Genomic DNA, 14,547 nt, shown 5'->3' on the forward strand with positions numbered 1-14,547 from the left:
AGAGAGGGCTGCCATCATTTCTGTCTTACAGATGAAAACTGGAGCAACAGAGGAAAGAAGGTTTTGCTTATGGCCATGCAGAAGACCCTATGGCACAGTCAAGAAATGAATTTCCATAATTCAAAATCTGCTATATCAGATCATAGCTGGAAGAAAATCCTTGCCTTTGGCTTGTCTGAGCTGTAATACTTTCAGGTGGGTTCAGACATCAAATCTGTGCTGTGCTGAGTCCAGCTTTCTAAATCTATGCTGGAGAATAACCACGCTAAAGGTAGAGATTCCAACAGCTCTGCCTACCAGTCTACTGGACATCTGGACAGCAAGTACTTTGAAACTTGAAAACTCTGTGTCAATTAGCTGTGCATTTTGCCTGTGCACACCTCTTTCAAATGAGAGCCCCAAAACCTGCTGATGTTTGATGCACATTGCCAGAAAGATCCCTTGGCATTTTTCACAAGAATATGTCTTTACGTTTTCTGTTCTGTAATAATCCTTCCTGTGTGCTGCAGTGCTGTGGGTGCTGTCACCCTAGTGGATCTCCAAAGGTACTCGGCCAGTGCTGTTTGTGTGGACAGGGTAGGTGTAGGGTCAGAGCAGTCTGTGGCTCCTGTGCTGCCCAACTCTACAGAACCGGATCACCCTGAATCCAGTATTAGTCATGAGAGGAGGTTGAGGTGGTGTTGCTGAAGGAATTCTGTCAAACATTAGAAGATACTGGCTTTTTTCAGAGACCAGAGTTCTTTGGATTTGCTTTCTCAGCAAGCCTCCCCATGAGAAGGTGCAGTACTGTGAGCTATCCAGGCTTTAATGAATGAGTTCGGAAACTACCAAAGAATTCCGATGGAAATACAGACAGCATCTACATTACGGCCATAATTAATTAACCAATCAATTATTATGATGAATGCTATTTTAATGAATCAGTTGCAAATCATTTTTGGTTCTTGTGGTTTTCATTCAGAGCACATTAATCATGGCAGGCTCTCTGGGTTGCAGAGGAATGCAGAATGTGAATCCAAGACCTTAGTACATCTTTAACAGAGGTGAGCCAGGTTCTCAGCAATCAGATCCAGATGCAGGTATGGAAAGCTCTCCTCTGAAAGTCAGAGAATCTTCAAATCTGGGAAAATAGTGCTGGCATATTGTAGACATTGGCCCAAAGCATGAAGGAAGCAGGTAAGAAATGGCCCAGGACTGGGATGGGCTTTCAAACACTTTCAGATTTGGACTTTGCTGCTAATTCCATTTATATTGGGACAAATGTAAAATGATGTTTTTGAAATGTTGGAAAAACCATACTAGTTTAGGGGTTTGGTTTGGATTTTTTCTGATATTAGATAGAATTCTTGTAAATTTGTATAAATTCCGTTGGCTTTGGCAGTGCTGCAAAGGGGCAGGGTGTGAGTGGAACCAGTTAAGGGACTCAGGTTAAACTTGTTCTTGAATATTTTTTTGGACATTGCATTTATTTTCAGTTACTCCTGAGGAGAGCTTGCATAATTTTACCATCTCTGAAAGATTCCAAAGAATGTGATGAAAGAAGCACCAATTTGAATTAATTATTAGACTTCAACCCTTGGATATAGCATCTTTATTTATCTGAGGTGTTGCCAAAACTCACTGCTTGCTCCTGGAATCAGTCAGAGGATGCACTGACTGAGCTGGGGTGTTTTGTACAGCTGTGCCTAAAGCTCCTTGGAGCTGGAGCTGCTAGAGAAAAGTGCAACAGGTACTTCACAACACTCATAGCACTGAAGTGGAATGACACAGGGAACACGGGCTTTTCTACTGCAGGAAACAGGGATTTGTGATGTGGGGGAGGATTTTATTTCTATTTTTTAAAATTTATTTTAAAGTAGAGATGCCTGGGAAAAGAAAAGGTAGGAGAGAGATGGAGTCTTGGATAAAAAGAGTTCTGAAACAGTCTGAGGAGAATTATTGGCTCTTTATTTCAGTGCGTTGTATCTGATGAGGAGAATCAAAATAGAACAAAACCCTAAACCAGCTAGAAAATATGTAACTTTATCCACAACGTCAAGCTTGAGCCTGAGGTAGTTTTATAGTGTATGTAGCCATATAAGCATTAATTTATGAATTGATCTCTGCAGTGTACCTGTTATGAATAGCTTATTTCACTTGCAGCTAAGAAATTCATTGATATCCTCCTGCTCAGCTGAGGGAACGTCACAGGCTGGAGTTTGGGTATCTTATTACGTTATTTCTGCTCTCCCTGTTGGTGTAGTTACTCAGAATGCAGAAAGAAGAGGTGTCTTCAGTGAGTTTAATGGTTTGGGTCGATAACACTGGAAGCGTTTTTTGAGACATAGGTATTATTTATATTATTAATTCAGATAATACGTTTTCTTTCAATGTTTATTATATGTTTCATTCTAAAAGGCACAGTTTTGGCAAATGGGAGCTTAATATTTGTTTCATAAAGCTATACAAAAGTATCCATTGACTTCTGGAATCCCTTTGAAACCACTGTCTTCTGATGGGATGTGGGCACCCAATTCATGCAACAAATACAAAAGCTTGTGAATAGTCCTGACATGGCTGTATTAAAAAATGTGGGGAAATATTTGTGGGATATTTTCTGGAGTCTTTATACTGCTTTACTGGCAATCACATGAATTTTATATCTGTCATGAAATCTCCTGACATTTCCACCAATATGTTGCAAGGAGATCATTAGAACAATTACTGAGATGTGGGAAAAGAAGTAGCATTCCATAGCATCAATTGCCAGCATTGCCATCTCTAAGCAATTAAAAGCCATGAAAACAAAAATCTGACATTTTTCTGGCCTATGTATCAAGAGGGTGCACCCGCATTTGTTTTGGAGGTTTTCAGCATTGCTATAGTACTAAACGTTCTTGAAAAAGATTAAGCTGTTTTGGGGAAAAAAAATTGAAGCCAAATGAAAAAAAATCACAAGAACTCTCTGTTTCATCCATTAGAACTCACTGACTTGATACACATTAAGATTTTATAGAAACTATTAAATTTTGAGGACTTCCCATGGGAAACAAACAAGTTTTGGTAGAAAGTTTGGTTTTCTGAGGTTCCATCAAATTTTGTTTCAATTGTTTGTGAACCTGAAGCAAAGAGTTGGTCCAATCCAATATCACAGTTGTCCATAGTCACTTCAGCCCTGAGCCTGGCAAGTTCTGGTGGGCTGAAGAAGAATCAGTGAATTTTGGAATATCACCCTGGTCTAAGGCCCTGGGGTTGGGGGAATGGTGTTTCTGGGCTCCCAGATCCTCACCTGTCTTCCTCTGGAGTGAGGGAATTTTCCCAAGGGTATGGAGTGATAAAAAAGGTGAAAAGTCCTGAAGGAGAAGGGATGGAAAGTTTAGATTAGATATTAGGAAGAAATTCGTTCCTATAAGAGTAGAAAGGAACCGGCACAGGTTGTGTAGTCTCCATCCCTGGAAGTGTTCAGGGCCAGATTGGATGGGGTTGAAAGCAGCCTGGTCTAGTGGAAGGTACCCCTGGTTGGAATTAATTGGTTTTTGAGGTCTCTTCCAACCAAACAATTCTGAGATATCTGTGATTTTAACCTATTGCCAGCGACCTGTGGTTTTCACAGGCCTTTGGATCTCAGATGTCTTTAATTGCCAAATGCCTGCGACAGATTTGAAAATGAATGTGGCACTTTTCAATGTGGAGTGGTAATGGCAAAATTACTGAGATGCTTTTTCACCCTTGCTTGGCAGGGATGAGAGATGCTGAAGCCAACAAAAATTTTGTCAGGCTTCAGCTGTAGCGACTAAGGCTGTTTGACCTGCTGTAGTCCTCTAGGAAGGTATTTGGACATCTGAGAGATTGTAATTCATCCTGGAAATGACATATTTCAATATTAAAGTTGAATTTCACTTCCATGACATGAAGCTGATTTCTGAATCCATATGGAAAAAATTCCAAAACTTTAATAATTGATATCTGGTTTCCTGACCAGCTCTATTTCTCCTGTGGCAATAAGCTATAGTTCTTGAGAAAATCATCAAGGATCGAAAGAACTGAGGACTGGGCGTATCAAAAGGCTCAGCCAGTCTCCCACTGTCAATAAGGCACGTAGGATTATTTCCCTGGAGACTCAGAGCCGAGCCTTCTGACAGTGTGGCCGTTAATAAAACAGGAAAAAATATTAGTGAGGTTTGTCCGAGACCTGCTTTGAGTTTGTGGAAACACATTTTAGTCCTATTGGATCCAAATATGTGATTTATTCCCCTTAAATCCTAAATTTAGCAGAAAATAAACCAGACTGGGCTTTCCTCGCCTGGGTAAAGAATTTCTGTATGTTATGTTGCTGGACCTTGGTTTTGGGCTGTAGGGACAGGAATTAGTCTGTCGATCAGCCAGACTGCATCTTCCTTGCCAGGCTTTTGCAGAAAGCCAGGTTTGCCCACCCTCTCACACCTGGATTTTTTTTCCTCGGGTGGGAGCACAAAGTTGGTAGTTTGGACAGATGATAAAACTGCACAGGACAGGGTCTGTGATGGGTCTGGTATCTCCTGTTGGGTGGGATCCTAGGGTGGGGGGCTGATGGAATGAGAGGGCTTTGTGGGAACACCTGTCTGTGTTTGTGGCAAGCCCCTTGACTGAGCCAGCCTTGAGCCTTCAGACCCAGCCTCCAGAGACTCCACTACTGTTGGAGAGGTGGTGGCTTGCACTTTCCCAAACAAAGCACAGCGATGTTTCCTGTAATTCGAACCAAAGAGACAACTTGCTGCTTTGTAATCTGTGGGTGGGGGAGGCACTGTTGAGTCAGGAAGCCCCCAGAGGGTGCTGGCTTTACTGGTTTCAGCTGTGAAATCAAAACACATGCATGAGTCAGGCCAGTGGTTAAGTTCTGCTCACTTTGAGGCCCTGGCTTTGATTAAATTCATGTGTCATTTTCAAAGGTCCATGTTTAGCTTGGTTTTAGATCATGCTCGCATAATTAGTTTGTTTAAACTATGTCTCATGTTAAATCAGATTTTGCCTGTGGACTTAAGTACAACTATGTAACAAGATATACCTATTAAACAGATGTTTAATCTTAATGACTATGTTCTTGACAATGAATTGGAATTGAACATCTAATAACTACATTGCAACTAGGCATATCTCTTTGCATTTAATAAGATACTATGGTAATATAATTATAGTAATATAGGATAGTATAAATAACATATTCATGGCAATATACCAAAGTTTGTATAATACATGCTATATATATATATATATATCTATATATATATAGATATATATAGATATAGATATATAAATCATCTGAAAAATGAGGAGGCTTTAGTTCAGCTCATCATTTCCCTGAAGGAAGAGAACAAAACAAATCCCAGTCCCCCAAATGTTATCCTCTTAGAGAGGAAACAATTTGTATTGGCAGTTTGCACTGCATGTCCTGTAACAGCCCAAAGTCCCCAGGTCATCATCCCGAGTATATCCAAAGTGGTGGTGTCACAGAGCAAAGCTCCACCTTATGTTTGTATATTTGGTGACTGGTGGGATGCTTTTATCAGACTCAATAGAAAGAAAGTGGACAAAGAAAAATAAGGGGAACAATTAGAAGAGATATGTGGAAACATTTGCTGGAAAAAGAGCAGCCAACCCCATCAATCCTTATTGGAACTGTGCTTCTAGTTGTGTGTAAACATGATATTTCTGCATTTATGCACACAAGTCTCTGATTTTTGGTTGTGATCAATAAATGAACCATTTCATTAACAGGTCCCACAGAATATTTGATTGTTCTACAAATTTGATCTGATAGTCCCAACTCCAGAACTTTATATTCTGCTACCAAGATGTGCACAAATATATTTGGATATTTTTGTCATGCTTCTGTACCATAACTGTATACTGATGGACATTTAAGTATAAAATCCAAATATCTTCATAATGTTCTGTTCAGAATTAACAAATGTGTGTCAAATAGCCTGTTGAAACAGTGGAATATTTTGGTTGTCCGTCATTTTAGGATTTTTTTTTCTAGGCTGTAGTTTTAGGAAGCCTTTAAGCCCATGCTTAAATCTATCTTTTCAGAAAAATCTGTTGCCCATGTGTTCAGTATTAAATGCATGCTAACTAGAAATAAGCTGATTAACTTTTGTCTTATGGTTAGACCTACTCTTCATTGAACTATATAGAAAACTTTCCATTGAACCCAATGAGCCCTGAGCTAAACACTTTAAAAACGTGGTGGAAAGGCAGAGAGGGAGGGTGGGAAACAGGTGGGTTAAAATGAGCCTGGATTATGTAGTATCTTTTGGGCTATTGAATATGTATAGAATGGTGCTCTTGTTAATGCAAATTACAAACATGTTACAGAGTCTGTCTTGTGGCACATGCACACATGCAGTGATGGACTAGAAACATATGAAAGACATATTGATGATAGTAAACATTAGCTTGGCATTCTGGTCTCCAGCATTGCTCAGAATTGGGGAGAATAAAAAAAGTCTTCAAACTTTTCATGTTCCACAAAAATAGTTATCAAGGTCTCTTTTTGCTCAGCCTTCCAGATTCCTCTTTAAAAACTAGTCTGGCTTCCCTGAACATCTTTTTCCCAGTGTATTATATTTTCTCCACGCCTGCCTGCATTAATTTTTGTTAATATTGTTGTTGCCATCTTTGCACTAAAAAATGCATGAAGCAGAGAGAAGTGTGTATGTGTTTGTGATATCCTTTCCTCCTTTCCTCATCTAACTCAGAGGCAGGGGGAGGAAGACACTTTTAAAAATTCCTTCCTTCACGTGCCAGGTTTGCAGTGAACAGACAGTGAATTCTCCAGAGGGAAAGCCTGTTTTGGTGGCCTTCTTGTAACTGTATTACTGGAGGGCACGTCTAGCTAACAATGCACTGAGTTAAATTAAGCCTAGAACTTCTCAAGAGACTATTTTTACTGCTGACTTTATTTAGCCCCCTTCACCCCCTATTTAGGCTGGGAGAGGATGATGCTCTGTGTTTTGTTTTGGGTCTTTTTTTTTTTTTTTCTTTCTCCATTCTGTTGGTATTTTTTCCACACACCTTTATTAAAGACAGTGATTGCAAACACATTTGACTTAATATTCCACTCACGCTCTAAGTTAACAAGTAGTTCAAAGATTAATTACCATGTACCTTGCAGTTCATAGATTCTATTATGATATAACTCAAGCAAAGGGAACAGGGGGGAAATCCAGCTGATTAGCCTGTGATTATGTGTTAGCCTGTGCTTGTGGTCTTTGGTTGGTTGTCACTGCATGATGCAAGAACTTCTGAGTGGTTATGCTTTCCCATCTGTATTTATTTTGATGCAGTTGGAGAGTTTCTAGGACTTAAAAAAACTATCAGTGGCAATGTTTGTCAGGTTAGTACCGTTTCAATTGCTAATGCTTTATTGGGTGGAATAAATCTCAGTGGTTGGATGAGGGGAGCTGTTAGCTGTGTTTCACATGTGGCTCTCTGCAGTGTGGCTCAGCTCTGGCTGGCAACAGTCATGCACTGCCCCATCACCCAGGGCACAGATTCCAGTGGGATCTGCAGAGGGAGTGCTGCTGCCTCTGAGGAGTTCACCAGATTGGAGGGTGGAAGCCACCCTGGCACTGTTTTCCTCCCAGCCTGCAGGCTCCAGGAGGGACTGTACGATTTTGGACCTGCACAGCTGAGACCACATTACACTGGGCAACCTGGCCATGGTGTCCCTGCCCACAGCTCGGTCTGGAATTAGATTTTCTCTAAGGTGCTTTCCAACTCAAACCATTCCAATTCTCTGATTCTATGCCGTACAGATGCCCAGCTAAGTTAGTATTGTGTCTGGGCACTCCTGATTTGGTAGTACTGCACCTAAAACTACACTTTATACCTCATCAGATTGTAGGGTCTGGTAAGAGTGGGTTTAGCAATGTGCAGAAAACCCCAGATGAAGAGTTCATCCCATTGTCCCCCTGTTAATAGCTGGAGTTCTGTAGTTTAAGATTTGCAAAGTGAGACCTGTCAAAGCTGTGATTAGAATTTTCTTCCCACTCTGTTCCCACTGCAAGCAACTCACTGTTCCCCTTATTCTAGAGTAAATCGATTAGGACTCAATAAAAAGCATGGGCAGAACCTGCTTGTCACTTCTTAAATGTCTCAGCCTGTTTGGAGCCTGTGCCTGAATCCCTGAGCAAGTGGGAGCTCTTCTGGTGTGAATTCCCCACATATAGTTTCCCTGGCTAACAAGGGAAGGCAATATACATAGGACAGAACAGGTTTCTATTCAGCCGTGGAGAAAGCACTTGTGAATGTTGCAGGAAATGAGATCTTAAGTCAGTGCATGAAACAATCTAATCCATCACAGCCCCTAGAATGGCCTCTCATAACTCAGGGGCTGTCATACCCCTTTGTGTGCATGAAGGCAGTTGTGGAAGAAGTGACGAACTGCACACATATTCTGCTAAATCCGTTCTGGCAGCTGAGGTAATATATTTTCAATGCCAAGTCACATAATTTTACTTTAGCTCATTTGACTCCAGGCTACAAAGCTATTCCAGAAAACAAAGGGATGGTGTTTGAATAATGAATAATAATGAATTTAATTCTGTGGGCTTGTGCTGGGCTGAAGCCTCTAGGAGGTTAAATGCAGATAAAGTAATGGAAAGGAAAAGTTTTACCTTACAAAATGGTGTTGTTTTACTTTAGTTGCCTTGACTTCATTAGGCATTGATACATTTGGATAGATGCAGCTGGCATATAATTTTAAAACTAATATGTTATTAAGTGTGATTTACAGATTTACACCTACAAAATACCTTAGAATTACTCTCAGTATCTTCTTCTTGCCCTCTAGGTGTTTTTTTTTTTTTTTTTTTTTTTTTTTTTTTTTTTTTTTTCCTGTCCTGTTATTTTCTCTTGCTTTTGATAGTTGTAGATCTCCACAGTAATTGCAAGGAAATCTGATTGCATCCTCACAGCATGATGGGTACACATGCACTCTCTTTTTGGTGTTATCAAACACCCTCAGCTGATAATTCAATGCTTTTCAGAAAATGAAGAAGGCAATATTCCCATGGGCAGAGAGGTGATGCTTGCCTCTGCCTATAAAACACTGAACATGCACTAGTCTTGACTCTGTCTGACACCTTTGGAATCACTTTAGTATCAATGCCAGGTGGGCAGAAAAGGAGAGGGCATTTCCCCACAAGGAAATCCTGGAAGGCATCTTCAAGAAAGACTTTTGTATTTGTTAATTTGCCACAGACAGGAATAATTAACTACCACTGTGGCTTAAAAGACCACTAAGCTCTGGGTGCTTAATTGTACCTTATCCATTTGAAAATGCCTCTTTCCTTTAGTGTTTTGAGGGAGCACGAGTTTGTTTACAGACTATTTAGGTTTTTTGTGAAGTTGCTCAAAGGTTTACTCGGGCAGTCCAGGCGAGCAGGGCTGTGCAGAAGTGCTGCAGGTGCTTGTCTGGGAGGCCTCACCCCATCTGGAGGGGAAGCTGGAGAACACGTGCACAAGGATGTCGTAACCTTTGGGTTTCTCAGCACCTCACACACTTGTGTTTGGTCAGAGAGGCTATTCCAGCTCAGCTGCTTCTGCTGCAGGTGGGGGTTTCACTGCAGATGAGGTCCTCGGGCCCTGAGGAGGACATGCAGGAGGTACCTGCCCAGGGCTGCTCTGGGAAGGGTGAGCTGAAAGGGAAGGCAGGAGCAGAGCAGCAGCTCAAACTGAGGCAGAGGCTGTGTGAAATTCCCTGAGAGCTGCAGGAAAGCCCTGCTGAGGTGATCCCTGGGGGTGGGAAGGGCCATGGTCAGGGGAAGAGGAAGACTCATTTCTTGCTGGTGCTGGCGTGTGCTAAACGGGTGTCTGGCAGTCCTGGGGGATGTGCTGCTCCCATCCTTCTGTCTATTTTGACAGCAGGTCTTTTCCAACCTAAATGATTCTATGCAATGGAAATCACTGTGATACCAAATGTGCAACATCATTGTTAATTCACAGCAGAAGATCAGATAAACCAGGAAGGGGAAGTGACCTCTAGAAATAATTTGATAAGTAATAAAAAGGAAAAAATGGAAAAAATCCAGAGGTTTGATAGGCAAAGTAGGCTGTGGGGAACCATAACATAAACAGAGATTTCTGATCCTATTCAAGACAATTTATAGAACAGCTACGTGTGGGATGTACATTCTTTATCTGCAGCCTGAATGTGGCAATACTTTGTTAATTTGTGAGAATGAGAAAGTGAAGCTGATTATAAACAGAAATTAAATAGTCATTCAGGCACCATGTGCATGGGACTTCTAGTGAGCTCCTTTGGAGGTCCAGGCACCGAATATTTGCAGGATTATGTGTCATCTCGTGGATCTGTTTTCACAGTCCAAGCCATCTGGCATACAGGAGTAAACAAACAGCAGAAAATATAATAAGTAAACTGGTTTTTAACTATTTTTTCCCCAGTCTAAATACTAGAAGAGCCAAGGAATATTGATTCCTGAAAGAGATTAATTCTAGATTACATTTTATACTAAGTGAAATAATATAAAAATTATGAGATCTTTATGTTTTAGATCTATATGTATTAGATCTAAATGTATTTAGATTACATTTTATATATAATGAAATTATATTAAGTGAATGTGACATTTCCACCTTGCAGGAAGGAATCTCCTATTTTTGTTCAGAAGGCTGTGCACATGTTTTCTCCCAGCTCCAGCTTAGTGAGGAAATGGGTGAGCTCAGCCCTTCCCAAGGTTACTGCCAGGCCTCTGAAGTGATGCTGATGCAGCTGGGTAGCCCTGAATACCTAGGACTGGTGCAGGCAGCTCTGGGCACAATTTTTGGTGTCACTTGGAGAAGTTATAATCATTTTGCTGAAGAATGTCCATTGGTCACCACTGCCTCACTGGTCTGCAGCATTTCACCAGTGTTGTTTCATAACACTGAGCACAGAATTTCACTACAGGGTGGGAAATCACATTGACCCAAACTTGTTTCTTTCCTGGTTTTGCTAAGGAGAGTCTGGCAGAAGGGTTACTGCACCCACTTGCTTGAATTCCTGGTGTTGGTTCAGAGAAATTGTATCTCAGAGTAGCTAGAAAGGTTCTGTATTTCATCAAAAAGTCTTTGAAAAATGTCTCTTATGGTTGATTAACAGTACATTTGATTTCACAGAGTTAGAGCTCTATTAGGGTAGTCCAAATGTGTGTAGTCAAGGTCCACTGGTAGAGCTCATACCATTTAATTGAGTACTGCAATATTTAATGTCTTTCCTTCTGCTGTAATCTCATTTTGAAGAAATCTCACTCAAAAAAAGAAAAGAAGTTTCTAGTTTTCCTGTCCATAGAGGAAACCCAGAATATCTCATCACACAGGCTTCCCAACAAAAGAAATTAACTTAATGAACTTAAGTTCCCCTATTTTGTGGTAGATAAAGGAGCTCCATCGTGCCCATGGAATTATACCAGACAAGCATTACTTCTTGCTGTGGCACCTTTGGAAAGCTCTAGTCTACATGTGGCTGTGCTGAGGTTTTCACTTCTTCAGAATTACTTCAAACCCAGCTGGTGAGTTTGGGCTGTAAGGGAACAAGGGGGATTAGCTCAGGGTGCCACTTATGAGTGTGAAATTCTAATGCCCAGCTCCAGTCAAAGGAGTCAGTCCTGCTGTAGGAACGTTGTTGTGTTGTCAGGCCTCACCCCTCGGTTGGGGTGGCCCGGAAAGGTGGAAAAGTCTCTCCTCCAACCCGTGTCTCCAAAGAAAGACTCAGTAGTCTTCTGTTGTCCGGTCTCAAGGTAGTTTATTGTGTGTTATCTAAAAGATTTCTCCCTGAGCTGCTGTGGTCCGTTCAGCAGTCAGGCAAGGGCACACTCCAACACCCAGGGGGCTGGTGCCTTCTTTTATATCATACATTACGTGTTAGATGTTTATGGTTTTACCCCAATGCCCATCACCTGTATTGAACAGTGACTTTCTACTCTAAGCCAGTCTGTGAGTGCCAACATCACCAAGAACATGGAGGTTAGGAAGAAGAAGGAAAAAAAGAACAGGGCACATCCAAGTCCCTGCATCTTAGAACTTCTGACCCCCATGTACAAAACTCAGACCCCTCTGTACAAGGCCTAAAACCCCCCTGTACAGCACTCAAAAATTCCTCCTTTCACTTTGTGACTATTTCTACTATAATATCTAAACTTTTGTGATTTCTTGTTCTTCCTGCAAGGTTGGTAAATTGTTCCATGGATCAGGTTCAAAGCCACAGGGGTCTGCGGCTGCATTCCAGGGTCTCAGATGCTTTTGACCTGAGCCTGGAACATCCAAGAGTGTCCAAGGGACATTCTGGGTTCCAACATCCTGCCATCCTTATCCACACCTGCCCATCCTTGCCCCATTTTTGGTGCACATTGGCATCTCTGAGAGAGGGAAGCCAGGCCAAGAGTTAAACTGGCTGAGGAATACTGTAGGGAAAAGACCAATTCCCTACCAGTTTAGCCCTTTGGATCCAAAAGAGGAAACCTAGCTACCTTAAGGTATACAAAACTAATTAAAATGGAAATTTTGTCTGTTTGAAGGTGGAAGGTTTGTAACTAAGGTACAGTGAGAAAAACTGACAGTCATTTCCCTCTGGTCATTAAGATTTTCAGGAAATTGTCTCAATTTCTAGACACTGTGTGAAGTATCCTCCCATCCTAGATGTTTATCAGAGTTTAACAGGAACAGGAAAAAGACAAAGTCTTTCAAAGGGGCTTGGTGGTAATTTTGTCCTTTCTGAATGGTGTGCAATAGCTTTTAATATTTGAAAGTAATCACAAATATTAAAGAGCAGGAATAAGCTTAGGGGGCAGGACATTTTTTGATACTCTTGGGTTCTTGGGTGCCTTTTTGGTTCCTTGTGTAAATTGGTGTTTATGCTGTTTGATCTCATTTCCCAAAAGTATTTCCCAAGCTGTGCTCAGACAGAGGCTATGGGGAAGGAACCTTCAGTGAAATGGAATCTCTCATTCAAGATGAAATAGGTCTTTTTTTTTTTTTTTTTTTGTAAGCTGTTTCCTGGCAAGGTTTTCCTGTGACATTTGCTGGGAGGGCAACCCATTAATTTGAATCCAAGCACCAGCAGGAGCTAATCTGGATGACACTAGATCATGTTTGGCATTTGTTTCCACACTAGTTAGGTGCCATGTGAAATATTTCCAGTGTTGACCCATGTTTCCAGCTTTGGAAGCTGTTCTGGAAAGTGCAGTTATGCTAGAAGAGTTGTCTGATGATTTTGTTTTATTTTTATGAAAAGTCCAGTGAAAATGTTAACTAGTTCACAGAAAACTCAGGTGCAAGCACAGTTCCACACCTGTGTCAGTACCAGAATGAGGAGCTGGCACAGAGTTGCTGTCACTTTAATCATATTTATTGAGGAAATGCTTAACTTCTCAATTGAAGATGAGGATTTCACTCAGCTGTGTCTACATACACAGCTTAACCTGCTCTTGAACCTCACAGAATTCCTCACCACAGCCTGTATCTGCATGTAAAGGGCTCCCAGAATGAGCTGTTTGAGTTGCAAACCTCAGGGAACATTGCAGAGCCATGCCTGGAAATAGTGGGTCATGCTCAGAGCTGCTACTCCATGTACTGGTGGGTAAACTTAAGAAGTAGCCAAGATTTAAATACTTGAGCAGGAAAATATTTTTAATCACTCTGTTCATGTCAGCGAATAGCTGCTGGTGCACTTCCCATGGGCAATGATTGAGCTGAAGTGCTCTTCCCAACACGGGGTGAGGGTATGTGATGAGAGAGAGCTTTGAAATCACATGGTTGTGGTTATTACATGGTATCAGTTTCCTGTTTATTCAAGTACAGGCCAGGCTGATTTGGTTTTAAGGACATGATGGTAAGTGTTTTTATGTGTTCTAATTTTTATTCAAATAAATAAACAATTATCAGCAATTTTCTATGGTGATAAAGGTGGGATGGAGGAGTAAATGGCTAAAGCAAAACAAAAGACAAGACATTTGAAATCTTATAAGGACAGTTTAATATGTGTTGAGATGCAAAAAGTGACTATGAGGGTGTGATCTCTCGGGAAAGCAGATTGTTTGTTGTCTCCATTTTGCAGTCCTCTGCACAGGGGGCTTCTGCTTCCTACTGTGTTTTAGGTAAAATATGACCATGGGATGGAAAAATAAGGCAAGAGAGTTTTATCAGGTTATGGCTGGGAGTGGTGAATGCCCAAGGAGAGAAAAGGATTGGGAGGGACCCTGACCAGGGACAGAGCAGAGAGGAGAGGCAGGATGGAAACTTCCATCTTGGTGGCTGATATTTGTGGCTGACAAGTGATACTGGCTCAAAGATTTGTGGAACTGGTTTATCTGGGCTCACAGAAGCAGAAACAAAGTTTTATGTCATGCAATCCTTTCACTGCATACTCTGTTAAAAAAAAAAAAATTCAGGAGCAGTTTCCAGTCTCTGAATTTTTATCTTTGCAATTTTCCCACCTCGGGTGAGGTCTAATATTCTGGTGCTTGAGGTGCTGTGAAGGAACAATATTGGGATTCCAAGTTGTTCTTGAATCATGGCATAATTTTCAGT

At 41.2% G+C, this 14,547-nt stretch overlaps 1 long non-coding RNA gene across 3 annotated transcripts in view; it reads left to right on the plus strand.

The window, feature by feature from the left end:
• Positions 1-14,547, plus strand: part of LOC137484006 (uncharacterized) — a 75,123-nt gene that overhangs the window by 35,169 nt on the left and 25,407 nt on the right. For 2 of the 3 annotated variants that reach the window (XR_011004708.1, XR_011004709.1), the window contains 3 exons: positions 32-195; positions 997-1,043; positions 1,956-2,581. This is a non-coding gene — a long non-coding RNA (uncharacterized lncRNA). Of the gene's footprint in view, positions 1-31; positions 196-996; positions 1,044-1,955; positions 2,582-14,547 lie in introns of those variants that run through there. The other variant, XR_011004710.1, reaches the window with a different exon arrangement.

Source organism: Anomalospiza imberbis, chromosome 17 (genome assembly GCF_031753505.1).
Source record: "Anomalospiza imberbis isolate Cuckoo-Finch-1a 21T00152 chromosome 17, ASM3175350v1, whole genome shotgun sequence".
In the NCBI taxonomy this organism is placed as follows: Eukaryota; Metazoa; Chordata; class Aves; order Passeriformes; family Viduidae; genus Anomalospiza; species Anomalospiza imberbis.